The sequence below is a fragment of the Phoenix dactylifera genome, chromosome 1 (genome assembly GCF_051530095.1).
Source record: "Phoenix dactylifera cultivar Ajwa chromosome 1, Ajwa_hap1_PhDact_Kaust_v1.1, whole genome shotgun sequence".
Classification (NCBI taxonomy): Eukaryota; Viridiplantae; Streptophyta; class Magnoliopsida; order Arecales; family Arecaceae; genus Phoenix; species Phoenix dactylifera.
The window spans coordinates 74,918,403-74,944,636 of NC_143190.1; the positions used below are offsets into that span (position 1 = coordinate 74,918,403).

A 26,234-nucleotide genomic window follows, 5' to 3' on the forward strand; every position below is an offset into this window, starting at 1 on the left:
CTTGGCAAAAGAAAGGTTCGGGCTTGAGCTTGAGCTCAGGCTCGGGCTCGGGCTCGGGTTCGATACGAGCTCGATGGTCTGTTTTTTGGTTTCTTGAAACAACACAGAAATAATTTGAATGTATATAAAAGAAATCATAAAGTGCTAGAACAATAAACAAGTAGGAAATGGACGAGCAAGATTGGGCTACAGAAGTCTCAGATTGAGAGATTTGATTATGCCAGCATAAATTCTTTTTGGCTCAGCGCCTTGCAGTAGCATAAGACCACAGATACAAGTGTCACATGAAATTAAAGGAAAGTATGAACACAAGTTGTTAAAAAGATGCATTATCGTGAACGAAGACATCTTAAATGGTATTCATCAGATTGGCTGCCAATAAAAAGGACAAGAAAATTTTGAATTAGACATTCATCGCTGTCCTCCGCTGCTTAATTTACAAAGAGAGCACTGCATGAGCAAGCTATGGTGACGGCCAGGTGTTCTGGATGTGGTTTGAGTTGATAACCTCCATTTCAGCAACATCCTGTGGCCTGGAAGGAGAAAATTGACTATTTGACGCATCAGTTCAGCCTGTGATGCACGACAGCAACTATGGCGATGTCAACTATGGGTGTATCCTGGCTCTTTTCAAGGAACGAGTTTCGCTTTTCCCTTGGGAGTATTCCTCACCCAACGACCACCTTGGACGCAAGTCAAACTGTATCATGGCAAACAAGCAATTAGGTGCCGTGGCTACTAAACAAAACAAGATTATAAAAGCAAATGTAAGAAATAATTTGTAGGGTTTTTTTTCAAAAAAGAAAGGGAACTAATTTGCATGTTTCGAAATGGCAAATCAAAGACTCGGATAAGTAGCATTCACCAACCTGTTTTCAAACAACTAAAAATTTGCTGAATTTGCTTGTGAAGAAAAAAGTATACAATGGCATGTTATAGGAACAAATACAATGGCATATTCACCAACCTGAATTGCCATGTTATAGGAACAAATGTATGAATAGTATAGAAAAATAGCATGCATATTCATAGAAATACAATGTTATATACAATGGCATTGACCTTGATAATCTTATTCTCTGCATTTAGAATGGATTTTAATTCCTTGAGTGCAACAAAAAAAAAGGGTGATACAGACAGAAATTGAAAACTTGTTCCATGAAAAATACTTACTCAGCAATCCTAATGAGAATGAAAAAACATTACAGAATTAAAATTAAATAAATGCAAGCAAAATAACAATGAGATACCTCTTTTCTCTTATCACACTTCCTCTTGACCTCGTGAAAGGTATCTGAAAAGGCATTGCACTCGTTGCCACCTAGTTATATCTCATGAAAGGTGTTGGGGGAATAAGACTTTTCCCCCCAATGACACGAATGCCCCCGAGAAGCCGCACAATCGCCGACCCTGGACAGCCGAAGTCGGCGTCCGACCTCGGAACGCCCGACCTCAAGACATCCGGCCTCGAGACCTCCGACCTAGGAAAACCCTGATGTTCAAAGTCTACCTTTATCAGCCACCTACTACAGCCATGCCCCTCTGAGGTCCGGCCGAGGACCATACTCTGACGCCCCCCCTCGGCATTTATTACGCATGGCTACTGTAAACCTCCAGTTCACTCAACAATTAATGCGGATCTCCGGCTTACTCCACAATTAATGCGGATCTCCGGCTTACTCCACAATTAATGCAGATCTCCGGCTTACTCCACATTTAATGCGCATGGCTCCTGTCATCTACGGACTCTCAGCTCTCCACGGCAAGTTAGCCCAGCAGAGTCTAGTCAACCATGATAAGTCTCTGATCTCGGCCATACCTCCGACACCAATGCAATAATTCGTCTGGTAGCGTACAAGCCCAGGTCGTACGACGACCTCACCGCCGACATCAACGCAATGATTCACCTGATCGTGCGCCGACCTGAACAACATGCTGAGCCGTACTACGGCCTCGCCCCGTTACATCACAGGTAAACCGACCCCCGCCTATAAAAGGGAACCTTGGCCCCTCAGGTGGGGGGGTTGGAAAAATTACGCACCCTACAAACACTATTCTTCTCCTCTCTACACTATTTGCCCCCTCCCTGACTTGAGCGTCGGAGGGCCGGCGCCGGAAAACCCGGCCACCGGCTTGTCTGCAGGCACCCCAGACGGAGGACGCCGCCCGCCGACGGATCGCTGCCCCGCCGTGAGGACCTGCTGCTCCCTCTCTCCGACCACCCCAGACGGAGGACGCCGCCCGCCGACTGGTCGCCGCCCCACCATGGTGACCTCCCGCTGCTCCCTCTCCTCGACCGAAGATTGCCCCCGGGTCCAATTTCCAGCAACAGTTGGCGCTAGAGGAAGGGACCGAGTAGCGATCATGAAGTTGAGAAGTAAGGGAGCCTCCAACATCTCCCGGCGTCCCCCGCAAAGTTCTGGACGCTCCGTCCAGAATTCTCCAACTCCGGCTGACCCAGTTCCTCAGGTCCAGCCGGAACAGTTCAATGCCTTGGTACAGCAAGTCCAGGCCCTGGCCGCCGCCGTTCAGGGCCTACGACGCGAGGAAGCTTTACCAACGCTCCCCCCACGGACTCAGGTCCCGCCGGAGTGTCCCCCCAATGGCCCGGTCTTCTCAAGCCAAAATCTGCGTGGCTCCTCCAGAGCCAACAACGAAGAACGGACTTCTCCCCGGAGGGAGCCACTGGGGGAAGATTTCGACAGGAGACCCCAACTTTCTGAGGCTGAGTCAGCCCCAGACCACCGCGAACCGGCGCGGATCACGGCAACAATACCGCGGGCGGGGGAGCTCGACCGAAAAATTGAGCATCTGGAGCGCCAGATTGCGGCGCTCCACAGCAAGAAGGCGAGGCAAGAGGGAGACTTTGAGTTCACTACCAAGTCCCCCTTCTCCTGTCAGATCGAGGACGAGCCGGTTCCCGCGAGGTTCAAAATGCCTCAGGTAGAGCCCTACAGCGGAATCACCGACCCTCTCGACCACTTGGAGAGCTATCGGGCCCTCATGGCCCTACAAGGGTCCTCGGAGGCCATACTTTGCAAGGCCTTCCCAGCAACCCTCCGAGGGACCGCTCGGCTTTGGTTCTCTGGACTGAAGCCAAACACGGTATCCTCTTTTGAGCAACTCGGCAGGCAGTTCGCCACTAATTTTGCTGCCAGCCGACGCCAACGACGGACGTCAGATTCCCTCTTGGACATCAAACAAGAGGAGGGGGAATCCCTTAAAGAGTACCTGGACCGCTTTACCGCCGCCACCTGGGAAGTTCGCGAGCTAGACCAGTCAATAGCCATGTCGGCTTTGAAGACTGGGGTTCGCTCCTACCGATTCCTCTTCTCCATCGAGAAGAGCTTTCCGGCCGACTTCACCGAGATGCTGGCCCGAGCCCGGAAGTACGCCAAGGCCGAGGAGGCGGTCACCTCCAGGCGGGGAGCAATTGAGCCCGCCTCAAAGAAGCAGAAGAAACGCCGCGAGGAACGCGGCCGACAAAGGAGTCGATCTCCCCGTCGAGAGAAGAATCTCCCCCGGCTGAGGAGCCCGCCCCGGCAGCAGGGACGACCTCAGCAGAGGACCCCTCCTCGACCGAGGTCTCCACCACGGCCTCGGACATACACGGGGAGGTACGAGAACTACACGCTTGTCAATGCTCCCCGGGCCGAGATCCTGATGGAAATCGAGGGTCGGGACTTCTTCCAACCCCCGCCTCCTATGCGAGACACGGGAGTTCTCCGTAATCCCAGGAAGTACTGTCGCTTCCATCGGGACCGTGGGCACGACACGGAGGACTGCTTCCAGCTCCGGGACGAGATAGAAGCACTCATCCGTCGGGGAGTACTCAACCGGTTCGTGAGGAACCGACATGAGGAAAGGAGGCCGGCGGAGAATACCATACCGTCCGAGAATCCGGACGACAACAGGCCCATTGCCGGCACCATCAACATGATTGGAAGGGCCTCGGCAGGAACGGCCGCCCAGGGAGCACCCCCGAAGCGCCCACGCACTGATGAAGTCATCTCGTTCTCGGACGAGGACTTAGAAGGGGTCGAGACCCCTCATGATGACGCTGTGGTCATCTCTATGATTGTAAATAGGTTTGATGTAAAGCGTGTCCTAGTTGGCAATGGAAGTTCAGCCAACGTTTTGTATTATCATGCCTACCAAAAAATGGGGTTGCCAGAAGGACATCTCCGGAGAATTAATGCCCCACTGGTTGGGTTCACTGGGGATTCAGTCCCAGTTGAAGGTGAGGCTAGCTTCCTTGTCACAGTTGGCCTCGCTCCCCGGGAGAGCACTGTGAGGACGGACTTCCTGGTGGTCCGTCTGCCCTCGGTCTACAACGCCATCCTTGGGCGCCCAGGGCTAAACGCCCTCCGAGCCGTAGTTTCAACCCGCCATCTGCTCATGCGGTTCCCCACCGTCCAAGGAGTAGGCGAGGTCCGTGGAGACCAGCTGGTTGCCAAGCAATGCTACATGGCGGCCCACGGAGTAAAGCAACCAACCGGGGCAACGATTCAGCCAACGGGCCCCTCATTACCCATAGAAACCCTCGATGCGAGGGACACCCCTTGGAAGAAGCAAGTAGAGCCCGGTGAGCTTCTTGTTCAAGTTCCACTACGAGAAAATTTTTCTGAGCTAACTGTACAGTTCGGCTCCGGCCTTGGCGCCTGCGAGAGGGACCACCTCGTCAGCTTCCTGCGGGACAACGCTGACGTCTTCGCCTGGTCGCCCGCGGACGTGCCAGGAATTGACCCTGAGGTCATGGTCCATCGGCTCCAGGTGAAGCCAACTAGCAGACCTGTGAAGCAGAAGAAAAGGGGCTCCGCCCCAGAACGACAACGGGCTGCGGCCGAGGAGGTGGACAAACTCCTCGGAGCCGGCTTCATCCGGGAGGTCTCCTACCCGGACTGGCTCGCCAACGTAGTCCTCGTGAAGAAGGCCAATGGGAAATGGCGCATGTGCGTGGACTACACCGACCTGAACAAGGCCTGCCCGAAAGACAGCTTCCCCCTTCCAAGCATCGACCAGCTCGTCGACTCCACCTCAGGACACCAACTGCTAACTTTTATGGACGCCTTTTCAAGGTATAATCAAATCCGAATGGCGCCGGAAGACGAGGAAAAGACGGCCTTCATCACCGACAATGGCACCTACTGCTACAAGGTGATGCCCTTCGGCCTGAAGAATGCTGGAGCCACCTATCAGAGGCTGGTCAGCCAAATTTTCAAAGATCAGATTGGCCAAAATATGGAAGTCTACGTGGACGACATGCTGGTGAAAAGCCGAGCGGTGGAGCACCATGTAGCTGACCTCAACGAGACATTCTCCAAGCTCAGGAGATACCGAATGAAGCTCAACCCGGCGAAGTGCGCGTTCGGAGTCACCTCGGGCAAATTCCTGGGTTTCATAGTCACCCAACGTGGAATTGAAGCCAACCCCGAGAAAATCCAAGCGCTGCAAGAAATGGCGCCTCCGAAAACAGTTAAGGAGGTGCAGCGGCTTGCAGGGCGGGTTGCCGCCTTGGGAAGGTTCGTCTTCCGGTCAGCCGAGCGCTGCCTCCCTTTCTTCAAGAGCCTCAAGCGGCCGAAAGACTTCCGGTGGTCAGAAGAATGCCAGCGAGCCTTTGAAGAGCTCCGGAGCCTTCTGGCCTCTCCCCCGCTGCTCACCAAGCCCCAGAAGGGCGAGGTCCTTTATTTATACCTGGCCGTCTCCCCAGCTGCAGTGAGCTCAGTCCTCATCCGGGAAGAGGACAAGCTCCAAAAGCCGGTCTATTACACCAGCCGGGTTCTCAGGGATGCTGAGACCCGATATTCTAAACTTGAGAAGACCATCTTCGCTCTCATCATCTCAGCTCGGAGACTCAGACCTTACTTCCAAGCCCACACAATAGCTATACTGACCGACTAGTCTATGAAGCAAATATTGCAAAGGTCGGATCGTGCGGGGAGGATCGCCAAATGGGCGGTCGAGCTCGGGGAATTTGACCTCGAATATCGGCCCAGGCCGGCCATCAAAGCTCAGATACTCGCCGACTTCATCGTGGAATGTACCCTGCCGGACGACCCCGAGTTGCCTCCCGTATCCACGGAGGAAGCACCGAGGCCATCATGGGTCCTACACTCGGACGGGTCTTCAATCTCGGGGGGTAGCGGAGCCGGGCTCATCCTCACCAGTCCAGATGGAGTGGTGGCCGAGCAAGCCTTGCGCCTCGAATTTCCAGCCTCGAACAACGAGGCTGAATACGAGGCTCTCATCGCCGGGCTCAAGCTGGCGAAAGAACTGAAAGTGAAGGACCTAAAAGCCTTCAGCGACTCCCAGCTGGTAGTGAACCAGATCCAAGGAGACTTTGAAGCTAAAGAGCCATCCATGCAAAAGTATATCCAAAAGGTGCGGGAACTCTCGTCTGCCCTGAACTCCTTCAGTATTCAGTACATTCCCAGAGCGGAAAACCTCAGGGCAGACCAGCTGTCCAAATTGGCAACCTCCCGCATGAGCGAGCTTCCCAAGGGAACTACGCTCGAATATCTTCAGGTCCCCAGCACGGAGGAACCAGAGCCCGCCATGTGCATCGACTCCGAGCCAAGCTGGATCGACGAGTTCGTTTGCTATCTCTAAGACGGGACCCTACCTCATGACGGGACAGAAGCTCGCCGAATCAAGCGCCAAGCCCCCCGGTATGTCTTGTACGAGAATAGACTTTATCGTCGATCATTTACTTCTCCCCTGCTCAGATGCCTCCGCCCCTCCGAGGCGGACTACGCTCTCCGAGAGGTCCATGAAGGAATCTGCGGAAATCACCTGGGGGGTCGGGCACTGGCCCATAAGATCCTGCGGCAAGGATATTACTGGCCCACACTCCAGAGGGATGCAACAGATTTCGTCCGCAAGTGCGACCGATGTCAACGGAACGCTAATATCCAGCGCCGACCTTCGGCCCTGCTGACCTCCATCATCGCCCCCTGGCCGTTTGCCCAATGGGGGATCGACATCCTGGGGCCCTTTTTCCTGGCCACCGGACAGAGAAAGTTCCTGGTCGTCTCCATCGACTACTTCACCAAATGGGTTGAAGCCGAACCTCTTCAACCTAGCATACGGCACTGAAGCCGTCATCCCGCTAGAGACCGGCCTTCCTTCCCCAAGGGTGGAGCATTACGACCCCGACACCAATTCCTCCCAGCTCAGGAGCAACTTGGACCTCGTCAAAGAGACACGAGAGGTCGCCCGGGTCCGTATGGCAAGATACCAGCAGAAAACGGCCCAATACTACAACTCCAGAGTCAAGCCCAAGCTCTTCAAAGTAGGGGACCTCGTCCTCAGGAGAGCCGAGGCTTCTCAACCGACCGAGCAAGGAAAGCTCGCCCCAAATTGGGAAGGGCCATATCAAATCGCCCGAGCACGACCCGGAGCATACAAATTGAAGTCCCTAGAGGGGACCCTGATCCCGCGAAGCTGGAACTCCGAGAATCTACGAATGTACTACCAGTGAAATCCCGAGGGGTTCAAAACAATCAGGGCAATAGACTCAGCCTCTTTTCTGCAAATAATTCTTCCATTTTGATAATCATAATTCTCTTCTAATATTGGGTCGTCTGTGATCCCCAGATCCCCCGACCAAAATCGGGATGCCTCGAGGTTCGACCGTAGAGTCCCAAACTCCCTCGACCTCGGGATGCACTGCAGGTCAGCAAAGCGTCCTCAGACCCGCCGACCTGACGTAAGATTCCTCGACCAAGGTTGGGGCGCCCCGAGGTCCGACCATAGGGTCTCAAGCTCCCTTGACCTCGAAAAGAGCTACAAATCAATAAAGCCTCCCCAGGTCCTCTCAACTTCGGCGGGTGTCGTCAGGTCCGTGAGAAGCCCGAGCCCTTACAAGTCAAAAATGACTCCGGAAGTCGACGAGGAAGGGAAGCAACCTACTCCGCCATGTGGAGCACAACTCTGAGAATGCGAGAGGTACATCTAACTCGATGCCCTCCTTGTCAAATTTTATCTACATATTGCTAAGCAGAGTCTCATCTAACGTTGGGGACTTATTTCGCCCAAAGTCGGGCTACTCCAATGGGTCGGCTTAAGACCGATCTCCTGATGACATTATGCATGCTCCGCTCGTCAAATCTCCACAACTCGTACAAGTTTTCAGAAATTCGGGCCCAACCCGGCCCCCATACCTAGACTCCGATGTCTAGCTGAGAAAGTGACTCCGGCCGCGAGTGTATCAGCCGAACACAGATACCAAGGCAATCTTTAAAGACCCTAGCCTTGCTCACCGAAACCTCGGCAAAGCCCGAGAACGATAACTATGAAAACCTTCGGCGATAATTCGACTATTAGCCCGCGCTCCCTACGAAGGATCCGGGAGTCGAGTTCGGAAACCCTACTAGACTCCCCGAATAGCGGCACGAACAGACCTAGCCCGGTCTTACTTGAAGGGCTAAGGCCCGACCCCGATGCCTTTAAGAACCTAAAGGCCAGGCATGGCAACTCCTGCGATTCTAAGATCCGAGTTATAGGACTTGGAAAAATTTTCTAAAAAACCTGGGCTCGGAGCTCCCTTTGGTCGGAATGACTAGGATCCGAGAAAGCCCAGATATAGCCCAGGAAAAAGGGCGACTTTGTTAAGCAACCCGAAAACTAAAATACAAAGTTAGAAATCGGTGAGACGGTTAGCTAAGACTCTAGCCTCATTCACGACAAGAAAAGGAAAGACGAGCACAGGATGACAGCATTTTTTCATTAATAAAGGGCGGAGAGGCCAATTACAAAATTGGAGGTCGGCCATCCAAAAGCCGACCTCGGATACAATGAAAAAGAAAAAAAATACGCCAAGTCTTAAGCGGTGGCAGCAACATCCGCGGGGTCGTCTGGCACGGTGATGACCTCGGGACCTTCAGCCGGCACAGGCTCGGGGTCGGGGGCAGGGGCCTCGGGTGCCGCCTCCGGGACGCCGTCCGTCTCGGCCACCCTCGTCGAAGGCTCGGCGGGATCTTGTTCATACAATCCTGCCTCGGATGTCAAAATGGCAGGAAGGTCTTCCGTGTCGGACCCGTAGCCCAGGTTCATCCTCGGACGGACCGTCGAAAGGTCGAAATGGGGACAGAACCGGGCCATCTGCTGCCGGAAGTTCTCGAAACCCCGGAGAAACCCGTCGACCGTCTCCTCCTCTAACATGTCGCGGAACTCTTCCGACTCCTTGAAGAGTTCCACGGCATGTTCAGCTCGCTCGAGTGCCCTCCTCTCTCGGGCCTCAAGCTGCTCGATTCGGAGGCGGAAAACCCCGTCCTCATATTTGAGGCCCGCGACTTCTGATTGGACCTCCCCCAGGCGCGCCTCTGAGGCGCGCAGAGCCGACCTAGTCAAGGCGTGGGCGGCTCTTTCCTCCTCGAGCGCCTCCGCCATAGCAAGGCGCCCGGCCTCGGTGGCCTCTCGCCGAGTCTCGGCCTCGGCCAACGCCGCCTCCAGCTCGGCGATCCTTTTCTTAGCCGGCTCCAACTGCCGGCTGACCCGCCGGGTCTCTTCCTGACATCCCTGGGCAATGAACACCAGGGTGTCGAGCTCGTGAACATGCTGTAGAGAAAGAGACAAAATGATCGTGAGTTAAAAACATATGGATTCGCTAATAACTTTAAGAAAATCGAGAAAAGGACTTACCCGGGCGGTGTTGCAGTAGGTACTGTCAACGACCTCTTCCAGCGAAATGTTCCGGAACTCGGCTCGGTCCGCCGGAACACGGCGCGTGCGACCTCAGCATCATGAATAGCTGTGGAGTGATTGATTAAAACCCTATTTGATTTTGATGAGATCAAAGCAATTGAATATATTTCTTGTTTACTAATGAATTCAATTAAGTGTTTCAGTGAAAATCTTGTCTAAGTGTCTCAAGACTTGGTTCATAATTTTTGGATAAGTTAAGAAGACAGCTTGAACCAAAGTCTGAGACTCGAGTCGACTCCAGAGTATCACGAGTCGACTCCAAGCGTATCAAGTTCACTGGCACGGGCTCGAGTCGACTCCAGATCTGTACGAGTCGACTCCGACTGAGAACAGACAGAAAAACAGAAAGCTTCAACTCAGAACCTGTCAACGAGTCGACTCCCAAAGTGCGCGAGTCGACTCCGATGTTCACCGAGTCGACTCCAGGATAGTAAGAGTCGACTCCAAGAGGAACACAAAGAAAAAGTCAGAGAGCAGTTTTCGGGTCTGAGATTCGAGTCGACTCCAGTGAAACGCGAGTCGACTCCGATGGATGGCAAGTCGACTCCAAAGAAGGTGAGAGTCGACTCTCAGAGGAACACAAGAAAAAGTCAGAGAGCAATTTTCGGACTCTGAGATTCGAGTCGACTCCCGCAATATGCGAGTTGACTCCAAGACTCCGCGACCATCAACAGACAGAAGACCAAGTTACTGCCTCTGAGATTCGAGTCGACTCCCAGACAGCTCGAGTCGACTCCAAGACAGCTTCACATCAAAAAGGCAGAAGACCAAGTTTCGGAAACTGAGAGCTGAGTCGACTCCGAGAAAGTTCGAGTCGACTCCAAGACTGGACGAGCCAAAAGGCAGAGAATCGGGAGTTCGGGCTCTGAGATTCGAGTCGACTCCCAGGACAGTCGAGTCGACTCGAGTGGATCAAATTCAAAATTGGATCCACGGACTTCAGTGGATGAGCCGACTCCGAAATTGCTAAGTCAGCTCCAGAAGTTGGCGAGTCGACTCCAGGTCAAGACGAATCGACTCCCAGTCGTGAAGGCAACTTTAATTCAAATCTGGAACAGTTGCCGAGTCGACTCCGAAAAAGCTTGAGTCGACTCCCGCTACAGCCGAGTCGACTCCTGATCGCGCGAGTCGACTCTAACCCACCAACGGACACATTGTCAGGCTGCGCAGAGTGTGCAGAACGGGCAGAAAAAGCTCTCTAACGGCTAGTTTCTGTGGGGGTTGGTTTAAATAGCCACAGAAGACTGTAGCAAGGCAGAGAAGAACCATTCCACTCCAACTAATCAAGCATTCAAGCTCTGCAACGTGTTCTTCAACGAAAAAGAGGAAGATCTGCATTTACTGCATCCACCTACATCTTCCCAGCAATTAAAGCCTTCTCCTCCTGCATTCAAGTCGACTACTCACTCAAGAGGAGACCAGAAGTTTAAGAAGCCATTCCTCTTCTCCAACCTAAAAGCGTTTGAGGCTTCTTAACTTCATTTATTGTTCATATTGTCTTTTATCTGCTTTTGAGAAGCTGTATTTTTTTGTTTCTTCTTTTTATTTACACATTGTATTTGCTTGGTTCAATCGGGGGATTGAATCAAGGGGATTGAGGTTGGTTGGTGAGCCGAGTGTAAAACCAACGTGTGTAAGGGTTCGATTGTGATCCCGAGAAAACAATCGGGGTGGTTCTAGTCGGTGAGCCTGGAAAAACCGACCGAGTTCGTTGTGAGCTCGTAAAACAACAAGTTTGGTTGTGAGCTTGGAAAACAACCGGCTGTAATCCAAGGGGGGTTATAGTGAATTCCCAAGTGAGACTTGGGGAGTGGACGTAGGAGCAAGGGTTAGCTCCGAACCACTATAAAACTTGGTGTTTGTGATTGCGTGTCTCTATTCTTCTTCCTTTCATATCACTCACAGCACATAGTAATTAATTAAATAACTTACACTAGTTTTAATTACTTATCCGCATCGTTTTAAATACCCAAATTATTTTAAAACCCAATTCACCCCCCCCTCTTGGGTTGTCTATCTGGGCAACAAGTGGTATCAGAGCCTAAACTCTTCCACCCAAGAGTTAAAAGATCAAAATGACAACCCCATTTGGATCTTCCCACATTGAGGGTCAGTCCACCCAAAGACCCCCTTTCTTTAATGGATCCGACTACTCATACTGGAAGGCTAGGATGAGAATATTCATCCAAGCCCAAGACTATGAGATGTGGACCATTGTAGTAAATGGCCCATACATCCCATCCACATATGTAGAGGGTATCACGGTACCCAAATTAGAAAAGGATTGGGATGAACATGACATGAGAAAGGCACAACTAAATTCTAAAGCTATGAATGTGTTTTACTGTGCCTTAGACAGAAATGAATTCAATAGGGTCTCTACTTGCAACTCTGCAAAAGAGATCTGAGATAGACTTGAAGTGACCCATGAGGGCACAAATCAAGTTAAAGAATCCAAAATTAATATATTGGTTCATAAGTATGAACTATTTAAAATGGATTCTAATGAGACAATCACTAGCATGTTCACTAGGTTTACTGACATTGTCAATGGCCTAAAAAGCCTTGGCAAGAACTATACTAACAGTGAGCTTGTCAGGAAAATCCTTCGGTGTCTACCAAGGTCGTGGGAAGCTAAAGTGACGGCAATCCAAGAAGCCAAGGACTTGAACAAATTACCACTCGAGGAGCTTCTTGGATCCTTAATGACGCACGAGCTAACCATGAAGCAACACAACGAGGAAGAGTCCTCCCACAAGAAAAAGGTAATAGCTCTGAAATCTACTTCATCTAACAAGGAATTATCTTGCAGTAGCAGCAGTGAAGGAGAAGAACATGAGGAAGATGATGGTGAGGCACTTCTTGTGCGCAAGTTCAAAAAATTCATCAACCACAAGAAGGCTTATCATCAAAGGAGAGGCCCCTCAAATTCCTACCGCAAGGACAAAGGTAACGAAAGGAAAAATGAGGGGATTGGGTGCTATGAGTGCAAAAAGCCGGGACACATCAGAGCTGAGTGTCCCTTACTAAAGAAGGGCAGCAAGTACAAGAAGAAGAAAGCCCTTGTCACCACCCTATCGGACTCCGACACATCATCTTCATCATCGGATGAAGAACAAGAAGAGAAGGCCAATTTCTGCTTCATGGCCAATGAAAATGAGGTAACTTCCGAAACACAGCTTGATTTTACATTTGATGAACTTTATGATGCTTTTAATGAATTAATGATAGAATATAAGGCAATAAATCTTAAGAATAAAGAACTAAAAATAACTAATCAATCATACCTACATAAATACGATAAATTAGTTAAGGATAAGGATTTAATCACCAAAGAAAATATAGAACTTAAGACAAGCAACCAGCTTTTAACTCAAAAGACTAATACCTTAACTAAAGATAATGAAAAACTAACTAAGGAATTTTCAGAATTTAAAAACCATAAACAAATCTTAAACAAGGATCTAACAAACAAACTAAATGATCTAAAAACAGAAAATCAAACACTAACTAAAGAACTTAACAAATATAAACCCTTAGTTGAAAAATTTACATATAGTTCTGAAAAGTTAAATATGATACTCAATAGTCAACGAGCGGTATTTAATAAAGCGGGTTTAGGATATAAACCAAGAAATAAACAAAAACTTCTTAGTAACTTCTTTGTTAAAGCTGGGGAAACTAAAACTAAGAAAATAACCTGCTTTTGTTGTGGAACTATAGGTCATAAAGCAAATGTGTGTAACTTTAGGAAAGGTAAATCAAGAAGAAAAATTAAAAGGGTATGGGTTCCAAAAGGAACCAACTTGACTAACCATGAAGGACCCAAGAAAACTTGGGTACCTAAGTTGACATGATTTGCTTGTGTAGGAGTGTCTTGCAGCCAAGGTCAACAAAAACTGCTGGTATTTGGATAGTGGCTGCTCAAGGCACATGACGGGTGATAAGGATCAATTTTTCACCCTTGAAGCGAAGAAGGGAGGTGCTGTGACTTTTGGAGACAACAACCAAGGTCACATCATTGGTATTGGTAAAGTTCAAATCACCCCTTCAACTTTTATAGATAATGTTAGATATGTTGATGGTCTTAAGCATAACTTGTTAAGCATTAGTCAATTATGTGACAAAGGATATGATGTTATGTTTAAACCATCACTATGCATTATAACAAACCCTAATGACAATAGTTTAGCTTTTAAAGGGATTAGACGTGGAAATGTATATGTTGTTGACCTAGAAGATCTTGCAAAATATAACCAATGTTTAGTTGTTAATGAAACTAAAGATAATGATGCCAGTTGGTTATGGCACCGTAAGTTAGGTCATGCAAGCATGGACACAATAACTAAACTAGTTAAAAGAGATTCCGTGATAGGTTTGCCAAAATTAAAATTTGAAAAGAACAAAATATGTGAAGCATGTCAATTTAGCAAACAATCTAGGAACTCATTTAAATCCATAAAATGTGTCTCTACCTCTAGGCCTCTAGAATTATTACACATGGACCTATTCGGACCAACTAGAACAACAAGCCTAGGTGGAAATAAATATGGTCTAGTTATTGTAGATGATTACTCTAGGTACACATGGGTCATGTTCCTAGCACATAAGGATCAAGCATTTTCTGTTTTTAAGAAGTTCCATAAGGAAGTAACAAATGCTAGAGAGTCTTCAGTCATAGCCATTAGAAGTGACCATGGAACTGAATTCGAAAATCAGTCATTTGAGGAATTTTGTAGTAAAAAGGGGATAACCCATAATTTTTCTGCACCTAGGACACCACAACAAAATGGAGTTGTGGAAAGGAAAAATAGGACTCTAGAGGAAATGGCTAGAACTATGTTATGTGAAAGTAACCTCCCTAAGTACTTTTGGGGAGAAGCCATTAATACTTCTTGCCATATATTAAATAGAGTTTTATTAAGACCCATCATAAAGAAAACACCTTATGAACTTTGGAAAAACAGAAAACCAAAGGTTAATTACTTTCATGTTTTTGGATGTAGGTGTTTTGTTCATAATAATGGGAAAGATAATCTAGGTAAATTTGACTCTAAATCGGATGAAGGAATATTCTTAGGTTACTCTACAACTAGTAAAGCCTATAGAGTCTTTAATAAAAGAACCTTAGTTATAGAAGAATCTATACATGTTGTATTTGATGACTCTAGTGACATCTCCTCTAGTAAGAAAGTTAATTTTGATGATGATGTTGAAATTCTTGAAGAAAAGATAGATGAGATGGCATTACAAGATGATAATCAAAAGTTGAGTGAAGGAGCATCATCAAGCCAAGAGGCTATTGTGGATCATGGGCTAACTAAAGCTTGGAGGTATGCTCACGGGCATCCTAAGGAACTAATTCTAGATGATCCATCTCAACCGGTTAGGACTAGAGCATCCCTTAGAAATTTAAATAACCATCTAGCTTTTGTCTCACACTTTGAGCCCAAACACATAGAAGAGGCCGAAAATGATGTAAATTGGATAAATGCAATGCAAGAAGAATTAAACCAATTTACTAGAAACAAGGTATAGAATCTAATAGAGAGACCTTCTGAATATCCTATTATAGGCACGAAATGGATTTATAAAAATAAACTTGATGAAAATGGAATTGTTATAAGGAATAAGGCTAGACTAGTAGCAAAGGGTTATAATCAAGAAGAAGGTATAGATTTTGATGAAACCTTTGCTCCTGTAGCTAGACTTGAGGCTATTAGACTATTATTAGCATATGCATACTCTAAGGACTTCAAACTTTTTCAAATGGATGTAAAAAGTGCATTTTTAAATGGGTATATTAATGAGGAGGTATATGTAGAACAACCTCCTGGTTTTGAAAATCATCAATATCCTAATCATGTATATAAACTGAACAAAGCACTTTATGGTTTAAAACAAGCACCTAGAGCATGGTATGAGAGACTTAGCAAATCCTATTAGAACATAAATTCTCTAGGGGAAATGTAGATACAACCCTATTTCTGAAAAAGCAAAACAAAGATATGTTATTAGTACAGATTTATGTTGATGATATCATTTTCGGTGCTACTAACAATCGCCTCTGCGAAGAATTTGCTGATTTGATGCAGAGTGAGTTTGAGATGAGCATGATGGGAGAGCTGAACTACTTCCTCGGGCTTCAAATCAAACAGTCTGAAGGAGGCATCTTCATCAATCAAGCCAAGTATATCAAGGAGATGCTCAAGAAGTTTGATATGGAGGGAAACAAGTCAATCAGCACCCCCATGAGCTCATCATGCAAATTAGATCAAGATGAATCAGGTAAATCTGTAGATCAAAAACTTTATAGAGGTATGATAGGATCCTTATTGTATCTTACTGCAAGTAGACCTGATATTATGTTTAGTGTTTGCATGTGTGCTAGATATCAGGCTAATCCTAAAGAATCACATCTAGCTGCAGTTAAGAGAATTTTTAAATACTTAATAGGAACTAAGAACATAGGGCTATGGTACTCTAAAGAATCTAGCCTAAACTTAATAGGATACACAGATTCAGACTTCGCTGGATGTAAGCTTGATAGAAAAAGTACCAGTGGGTCGTGTCAATTTCTAGGAGAAAATCTTATCTCATGGTTTAGCAAGAAACAAAACTCGGTTGCATTATCTACTGCTGAAGCTGAATATGTTGCAGCCGAGAGTTGTGCTCAAATCTTGTGGATTAAACAACAATTAGAAGATTATGGCATTAAACAAGATAAAATTTCCATTAATTGTGATAATACAAGTGCCATTAATCTAACTAAAAATCCAATTCAACATTCAAGAACTAAACACATTGAGATAAGACATCACTTCATAAGAGATCATGTATTGAATGGTGATGTGACACTCCAATTTGTTTGTACTGATAATCAATTAGCAGACATTTTTACAAAACCCCTAAGTGAAGAGAGGTTTAGTGTGCTTAGGAGGGGATTAGGAGTGATTGATCCATCCTAGTGGTGGTTTCCACTAGATTTATTGATTTTGATAACTAGATTGTGGTTAAAATAGAGTTTCTTTTCAATAATCATCAAATCAGATCATACTTTAGTGTTTTTCCCTCATTTGGCACGATTATAGCATGATTTTTAGGTGCGTGCCAAGGTTAGAGACGACTCAAGTAAGTTTCAGAGTCGGCTCCTAAGGGGGAGTCGACTCGCGCATTTGCGGGAGTCGACTCGCAAAGATGGCAGCAGAGGGGGAGTCGACTCGCATATAGTCGGGAGTCGACTCGAAGTCTACAGGCGCATAAGGAGAGTCGACTCGCGCATATTCTCGAGTCGACTCGAGGTCGAGTCGACTCGCGACTCAGTGGAGTCGACTCGCAGTCGGGATCCGACTTTTTAACCCTAGATTTGTCGTTTCGAAAACACTTTTCTCTCAAGCCGCCACTGTTCAAAAGCCCTAGAGCCGACTCCTAGGTCGTCCCCGATCGTCTCCAACCCCTTTTCCGTCGATCTTTCACCGGTTCTTAGGTTTTTCATCCCTTCCTAGGTCGCCCCCGGTCGGTCCCAAGCCTCCTCCGTCGACCTTTCTCCGTCCTTTAGGTTTTTCATTCCGTCTAGGTCATAATGCCGCGTAAGACCGTTGTCCGGAAGAGGTCCCGACCCGAGGCCGGTCCCGAGCGGCGCTCCAAGGCGCGGCACGATCCCGCGAGGCAACCACCTCCGGCTCGTTCCCCGCCTAGGGCGGTTCCCGCGAGGCCATTGGCCGGGAAGGCCGTCACCACCGGGAGATATGTCGATTTCGACTATCTCTCCCGGGAAGGGTTCACCATAGGTGATAGGCTTAGGGCACAGGGATTAGAGTACTTCCTCACTTTAGATCTCCCCACTTACCCTGGCCTTGTTAGAGAGTTCTATGGTACCGTCCATCGGGGAGATGGGGGTATCGAGGGCACAGTAGCCGGTGTCCCTCTGTTTGTTACGGAGGATCTTATTGCCCACATCCTCCACCTTCCATTAGTAGGGGTGGCTCCCACACACCCTGAGGACAGGGTTGAGGCCCTTACGGCCGTTCTAGGGCATCCACCCCAGTCACCTCTAGACGAGGTTTCTGCTAGCTCACTTCCGATTGAGGTGAGAATCCTTTTGAGTATACTGTCTAGGTCCATCTTCCCTAAGACAGAGAGATTTGATTTTGTAAATGAGAGAGACCTAGCTCTTATGTTTTATATTCTTCAGGACACCCCGATCAACTTCCCCAAACTCATCTATAGGTATATGTGTGAGCCCCTAGATAGACCTAGGCTCACCCTCCCATACGGCATGATATTCACCCTTCTGTTTAGGGAGTACGAGATTCCCATTCTTGAGGGGGAGCCCTTTCGCGCATTGCGATGGACTGATCGCATGCGTGCAGGGACCCTACACAGGATGGGGTTTCGGAAGAGAGAGGGGATCTGGGTTAGGAAGTCGTCCCTCACCTCACAGACCACCAGACCTTCCCCCAGTCCTGAGCCCGATTCAGACTACCCAGACCTTCCAGACCATCCAGATCTTCCATCCACTCCTGCTCCTACCACCTCCGCCGGACCCTCCTCCTCAGCTCCACCCACTCAGCCTATGGAGGTCCGGATCTCGTCTGAGCAGCTCCGGGAGCTGCGGCAGGAGATAGTCCGAGATCTGCTCCAGGAGCTCCGGGGTGCGGTGCCTACTCCCTCTCCTGCGCCCACATCTTCCGCATTGGTCCCTTCCCTGACAGCCGTGACAGACATGACGGCTGAGGTGCGGCAAGAGATATACAACATGAGGACCTTGATACAGGCCCAGTTCCACAGCATGAGTGAGGTCACGAGCACCACTCGACAGATGCGGGATGACATCGGCCGTGACATGTCCACCACCACCGCAGGGGCCGAGCGCTTGTCGAATGTGCTCATCGACAAGCTGGACGGACTGCAGAAGTCAGTACTCGAGCTGGATACGACACAGAGCAGGGCCATCCAGGCCATCATTCGCCAGCTAGAGAACGTGACCAATGCGGTCCAATCACTCGTGGAGCGCATGCCTCGAGGAGATACATCCTCGAGAGGAGGAGCCACATCCTCGAGAGGAGGAGCCACATCCTCGAGAGGAGGAGATACATCCTCGAGAGGAGGACCTACATCCTCGAGGAGACCGTAGCTACTTTTTGTATTTTGCTTTGACATGTATTGCTTTACGTTACTTATTGTATTCTGAAATGTACTTACATACAAATTAATACAATGAGTAGCCGCATTTTTCTTCAATAATGTGCCTTTTGATCTATGTTTGATTGTGTGTTCTGTTTACCTTCTTTTTGATATGATGACAAAAAGGGGGAGAAATATGTAAAAGGAAGAAAAATATGCATAAAATATGTAAAAGGAATCAATGGAAATCAATAAAAAGATAAACTCTTAAAACACACAAATTTGTTCTAAGTGGATTCGGTACCCCGAGGCTCATTATCTCCCTTTTGGGGCTCCTAATGGAGTAATCTCCAGAATCTATTCAAGGAATATTCGGAGATTAGCTGAATCCTACTCAAGAACAAATTGACAGATTTTTCCTCCAAAAAACCAAAATTTCAGTTCAAAAACTTCAAAGCATTAAAAAGGAAATTCAAAGAATCAAAACAAAGTAGAATGCATATCTTGAGGGGGAGAATCTGAATTTTAATCAAGCAAAATCATTAATGACATATAAGCCAAACAATTGATTGTATAATATGAAGGCTTATATAATTCCAAATGAAAGGGGGAGCTTTAACTCCGAAATTTATTGTTTCACTCCTTTCAAGCTTGGATAAATTGAATTACCAGACATTTGAATTCATTTATGGATTTTATTTCATTGTTTATTGTGCAATTCACTTTACATATACTCAGTATTTTGTCATCATCAAAAAGGGGGAGATTGTGGAGTGATTGATTAAAACCCTATTTGATTTTGATGAGATCAAAGCAATTGAGTATATTTCTTGTTTACTAATGAATTCAATTAAGTGTTTCAGTGAAAATCTTGTCTAAGTGTCTCAAGACTTGGTTCATAATTTTTGGATAAGTTAAGAAGACAGCTTGAACCAAAGTCTGAGACTCGAGTCGACTCCAGAGTATCACGAGTCGACTCCAAGCGTATCAAGTTCACTGGCACGGGCTCGAGTCGACTCCAGATCTGTACGAGTCGACTCCGACTGAGAACAGACAGAAGAACAGAAAGCTTCAACTCAGAACCTGTCAACGAGTCGACTCCCAAAGTGCGCGAGTCGACTCCGATGTTCACCGAGTCGACTCCAGGATAGTAAGAGTCGACTCCAAGAGGAACACAAAGAAAAAGTCAGAGAGCAGTTTTCGGGTCTGAGATTCGAGTCGACTCCAGTGAAACGCGAGTCGACTCCGATGGATGGCAAGTCGACTCCAAAGAAGATGAGAGTCGACTCTCAGAGGAACACAAGAAAAAGTCAGAGAGCAATTTTCGGACTCTGAGATTCGAGTCGACTCCCGCAATATGCGAGTCGACTCCAAGACTCCGCGACCATCAACAGACAGAAGACCAAGTTACTGCCTCTGAGATTCGAGTCGACTCCCAGACAGCTCGAGTCGACTCCAAGACAGCTTCACATCAAAAAGGCAGAAGACCAAGTTTCGGAAACTGAGAGCCGAGTCGACTCCGAGAAAGTTCGAGTCGACTCCAAGACTGGACGAGCCAAAAGACAGAAAATCGGAAGTTCGGGCTCTGAGATTCGAGTCGACTCCCAGGACAGTCGAGTCGACTCGAGTGGATCAAATTCAAAATTGGATCCACGGACTTCAGTGGATGAGCCGACTCCGAAATTGCTAAGTCAGCTCCAGAAGTTGGCGAGTCGACTCCAGGTCAAGACGAGTCGACTCCCAGTCGTGAAGGCAACTTTAATTCAAATCTGGAACAGTTGCCGAGTCGACTCCGGAAAAGCTTGAGTCGACTCCCGCTACAGCCGAGTCGACTCCTGATCGCGCGAGTCGACTCTAACCCACCAACGGACACATTGTCAGGCTGCGCAGAGTGTGCAGAACGGGCAGAAAAAGCTCTCTAACGGCTAGTTTCCGTGGGGGTTGGTTTAAATAGCCACAGAAGACTGTAGCAAGGCAGAGAAGAACCATTCCACTCCAACTAATCAAGCATTCAAGCTCTGCAACGTGTTCTTCAACGAAAAAGAGGAAGATCTGCATTTACTGCATCCACCTACATCTTCCCAGCAATTAAAGCCTTCTCCTCCTGCATTCAAGTCGACTACTCACTCAAGAGGAGACCAGAAGTTTAAGAAGCCATTCCTCTTCTCCAACCTAAAAGCGTTTGAGGCTTCTTAACTTCATTTATTGTTCATATTGTCTTTTATCTGCTTTTGAGAAGCTGTATTTTTCTGTTTCTTCTTTTTATTTACACATTGTATTTGCTTGGTTCAATCGGGGAATTGAATCAAGGGGATTGAGGTTGGTTGGTGAGCCGAGTGTAAAACCAACGTGTGTAAGGGTTCGATTGTGATTCCGAGAAAACAATCGGGGTGGTTCTAGTCGGTGAGCCTGGGAAAACCGACCGAGTTCGTTGTGAGCTCGTAAAACAACAAGTTTGGTTGTGAGCTTGGAAAACAACCGGCTGTAATCCAAGGGGGGTTATAGTGAATTCCCAAGTGAGACTTGGGGAGTGGACGTAGGAGCAAGGGTTAGCTCCGAACCACTATAAAACTTGGTGTTTGTGATTGCGTGTCTCTATTCTTCTTCCTTTCATATCACTCACAGCACATAGTAATTAATTAAATAACTTACACTAGTTTTAATTACTTATCCACATCGTTTTAAATACCCAAATTATTTTAAAACCCAATTCACCCCCCCTCTTGGGTTGTCTATCTGGGCAACAATAGCTGAACTCCCCTCGGGGATAGGGGAGTCCAGCTCATCCGACTCCTCTTGAAAGTACCTTGAGGAGCTCGGCACGTCCGGCCTCGGGATCTCGGGGCCGCTTGCTTCAGGGCCCCTGGTCGGCTCGGGCCCCGAGCGCTGTGAGGAACCCGAAGTCGGGCCCTCCCGCTGGGCAATGGGGGCAAGGCAAGGAGGGGCCGCTGGGCCCGCGTCGCTGACGACCCGCGCCCGCCTCGGGTCGGCTGTGGAGGCCCCCGCCTTGGGGCCACTCGTCCCGGCCGACGTGGAAGCGCCGGCCGACCTCGCCTTCTTCCGAGGCTGGGGCATAGCTCCCCCGGCCTCGGCCTCACGCCTCCTCAGGCGGGAGAAGAGGGACACGTTGCTGGTTGGCATGTGAGGGATGTCTGAAATCAAAAATTTCCCAAGTGTTAGACCAATATAAACGAAAAGAAAAGACAAACAAGAAGGTAATGCAACTGCTCTTACCCTCGGGGCGCGCCGAGCTCAGACCCACGCTCACCAGGGCGTCCTCCCGTAGGAGCTCGGTCAGGTCGTAGCCCTTCCCGAGGGCTTGCAGAGAGTCCAGGACCCTCAGCTCCCTCCCCGAGGGCTCGGAGAGCTTGTTGAGGGCCTTCAACCGAGGGTGTCCCCACTTCGGATTGAACCCCCACGGCGCCTCGGACGCCAGGAAGAAAAATTTTCCCTTCCACTCATGAATAGAGGAAGGGGCCCCGTGAAAGAGCGACATACCGCCTCGGAAGGCAAAGTATAGCCACTCCGCGTCCGCCGGGTTCTTCTTTAATAAGAAACACCGACGGAAGACGCTCACGGTAATCGGGATCCCATGCCCGAGACACAGGGAGAGGAACCCGATGATGGTTCTCCACGAGTTCGGAGCGAGCTGTGCTGGGACGAGTTGGTACTCGACCAGCAAGCTGTTCACGAACTCGTGAACGGGGAACCGCAGGTCAGCCCAGAGGGTCTCGCGGTGAACCGCGATCCGACCTGGGGGCGGCCGCGTCACCCTATCTTCCGGCCCCGCAGTTTCGAGGCGGAACCCGGGCTGTAAGAAAAATCGGGAGCGGATTAACTCCAACTCCTCCCCCGACAGACTTGACCCAACCTCCTCAGGACCGAGACCCATTTTTACAGAAGAGCGAAATGAGATTGAAAATGGAGGATGAAAACTGGGGAAGGAAAAGGAAGAGGAACCCTAGCAGTTGCAGGGTAGGGACCTACTGGACATCGCCGGAAATCGCTCCGGACACCGACGGCAGGAGTTGGATGGGGAATAGAGCAAGAAGGAGGATAGCAAAAATAAGAGGCAGCCAAATAAAACCTTTAGGGCAAACTCGAGGGGTTTATATAGGCCCCCCTGACGGCCCAGATCGGCAGGGTCGGTTCCCATCCTCCGACCGGATTGCGCCACGTGTCGACCTCGGAGGCCGAGGCACCGTATTCACTCCGAATCAATAAATCGGGTACGAAATCGAAATGTTGTCCCATCGGATCTCGAGGCCTCATCATGGGTCCGCAGAATCGAATCGCCTTGAAGAACGAGCGGACGGCACCCCCGCTCCCCTCATTTAATAAGGCCCTGGGGCACGTGGAGCCCCGATGTAGCCTCCAACTCGCCAGATCCATGATCCGGTAACACGAGATCGGAAACGTCCGACCTCAGATCATGCCGCGTGTCCATTTTGAAACACAACGGCACACTCATTGATGAACGGGGAGCTTCGACCACAGGATCAAGGCGCCGCCTCGCCGAGCTCGAGGACCCTCATCATGGGTCCGCCGCACGAAGCGACCTCGGTGATCCAAGAAGCGCCACCCCCGTTACAGCCGCCTCGAAAAACGTAAGAATACAAGCCTCATCATAAGTTCACTGAATAAAGCAACCTCGAGGCACCAAAGGGCGCAAGTTTCACCATAAAAACTCCGACAAACACAAGGGCGCGGACGAGATTCGTCCAACCTTAATGATAGACTTTACTTCCCACGTCCGAGCCCGCAAGCCGCTCGAACTCGGAAGTCGGGGGGTAGTGTTGGGGGAATAAGACTTTTCCCTCCAATGACACGAATGCCCCCGAGAAGCTGCACAATCGCCGACCCTGGACAGCCGAAGTCGGCGTCCGACCTCGGAACGCCCGACCTCCAGACATCCGGCCTCGAGACCTCCGACCTAGGAAAACCCTGATGTTCAAAGTCTACCTTTATCAGCCACCTACTACGGCCATGCCCCTCTGAGGTCCGGCCGAGGACCATACTCTGACGCCCCCCCCCGGCATTTATTGCGCATGGCTACTGTAAACCTCCAGTTCACTCAACAATTAATGCGGATCTTCGGCTTACTCCACAATTAATGCGGATCTCCGGCTTACTCCACAATTAATGCGGATCTCCGGCTTACTCCACAATTAATGCGGATCTCCGGCTTACTCCACATTTAATGCGCATGGCTCCTGTCATCTACGGACTCTCAGCTCTCCACGGCAAGTTAGCCCAGCAGAGTCTAGTCAACCATGATAAGTCTCTGATCTCGGCCATACCTCCGACACCAATGCAATAATTCGTCTGGTAGCGTGCAAGCCCAGGTCGTACGACGACCTCACCACCGACATCAACGCAATGATTCACCTGATCGTGCGCCGACCTGAACAACATGCCGAGCCGTACTACGGCCTCGCCCCGTTACATCACAGGTAAACCGACCCCCGCCTATAAAAGGAAACCTTGGCCCCTCAGGTGGGGGGGTTGGAAAAATTACGCACCCTACAAACACTATTCTTCTCCTCTCTACACTATTTGCCCTCTCCCTGACTTGAGCGTCGGAGGGCCGACGCCGGAAAACCCGGCCACCGGCTTGTCTGCAGGCACCCCAGATGGAGGACGCCGCCCACCGACGGAGCGCTGCCCCGCCGTGAGGACCTGCTGCTCCCTCTCTCCGACCACCCCAGATGGAGGACGCCGCCCGCCGACTGGTCGCCGCCCCGCCGTGGTGACCTCCCGCTGCTCCCTCTCCTCGACCGAAGATTGCCCCCGGGTCCAATTTCCAGCAACAAAAGGTATCTGAAAAGGCATTGCAATCAGTTCAAATTCATGAAGAAAAACAGTAATATAAAGCAGCCAGCAGTATTCGATCACAGCCATCAAACCAATGGCATATGCATAACAAAGCTGCACTGTTCATTCCATGGCATGAGAGTTAACAGATCTGCCATTGAAATTAGCTTACGCTAAGCATCTCTAAACAGCCATTGCTGTTAACAGGATTGGCTCTTGCCTACATAAAAAGGTATTGTTGCAGGATTTTCACCCCGACAACAGCCCACACACCGGCCGAGCAGGGAAAGCGACTGTGTCCCTTCCCGGGGTATTGCCCGCTTTGGAGCTAACCCTGCGGGCGCGGAGCTCGCACAGGGCGCACACCCGACCTGCGGGCGCGGAGCTTGCACAGGGGGCTTGGGCGACCCCTCACGGTTTTGTCCCACAAAAGGACCCTCGGGAGGAAAGGTTGGACCTCCTCATTATAAGGCATAGACCTTTCCGCTGATTAGCCGATGTGGAACTAAAGTTCGGAACCCCATCCCACAACACAGCCCCCCCAGCGGGAAGGTCTGTGCGCGGCCGGGGCCCTCCTTCTAGCGCCAACTGTTGCGGAATTTTTATCCCGACAATAGCCCACACACCGGCCGAGCAAGGAAAGCGACTGCGTCCCTTTCCGAGGTATTGTCCGCTTTGGGGCTAACCCTGCAAGCTCCGCGCCCGCAGGTCAGGTGTGCGCCCTGTGCGAGCTCCACGCCCGCAGGGTTAGCCCCAAAGCGGACAATACCTCGGAAAGGGACGCAGTCGCTTTCCCTGCTCGGCCAGTGTGTAGGCTGTTGTCGGGGTGAAAATCCCGTAATTGTGGGATGGGGTTCCGAACTTTAGTCCCACATCGGCTAATCAGCGAAAAGGTCTGTGCCTTATAATGAGGAGGTCCAACCTTTCCTCCCGAGGGCCCTTTTGTGGGACAAAACCGTGAGGGGTCGCCCAAGCCTCCTGTGGGTTAGCCCCAAAGCGGACAATACCTCGGGAAGAAACGCAGTCGCTTTTCCTGCTTGGCCGGTGTGTGGGCTGTTGTCGGGGTGAAAATCCTGCAACAGGTATAATAAACTAAACAAAGATGAAGATGGATAGCTGACGAACACTGCTCGATGACCCAACTCCAACAAGGTCTCGCTTTTCCTCCCAGACCACTAAGATCAACCGCGATCCATTGCTAAATAAGTGAAGTTCCAACCAGTGTTCCAGCTAATAGGCCTAGCTCCTGAAATTGAAAAGGATCTTTAAAATTTAAAACCCAATTCCAGCAATTACATGTGATTTTTTAAATTCATGATGTCTTTCCTTTGATCTAATAATTTTGGAAAATAATCACCAGATTATGCATCAAAACTAGGGAACAAATTTGGCTGTTCAAGTTCGCATAAATTACAGCATCTGTCTCTGCAGAAAAAGATAAGAATATTAAGAAATCAAAATATAGCCATATACATCATATGGAAGCTGAAAATCAGCAAAAGATTAGTCTATATGACCAAAACAAATAACAGTTACTGTAAGGACAAATAATGATCTGTAAAGCTTGCAACTAATGTCAACATCTTGAG

At 49.1% G+C, this 26,234-nt stretch overlaps 1 long non-coding RNA gene across 1 annotated transcript; it reads left to right on the plus strand.

Moving 5' to 3' along the window:
• Positions 1 to 1,226: 1,226 nt before the first annotated feature.
• LOC148715565 (uncharacterized) lies at positions 1,227 to 25,862 on the plus strand. The gene is made up of 3 exons (XR_015973844.2): positions 1,227 to 1,341; positions 24,648 to 24,877; positions 25,728 to 25,862. It is a non-coding gene; the product is annotated as an uncharacterized LOC148715565 (long non-coding RNA).
• The last annotated feature ends 372 nt before the right edge of the window (positions 25,863 to 26,234 follow it).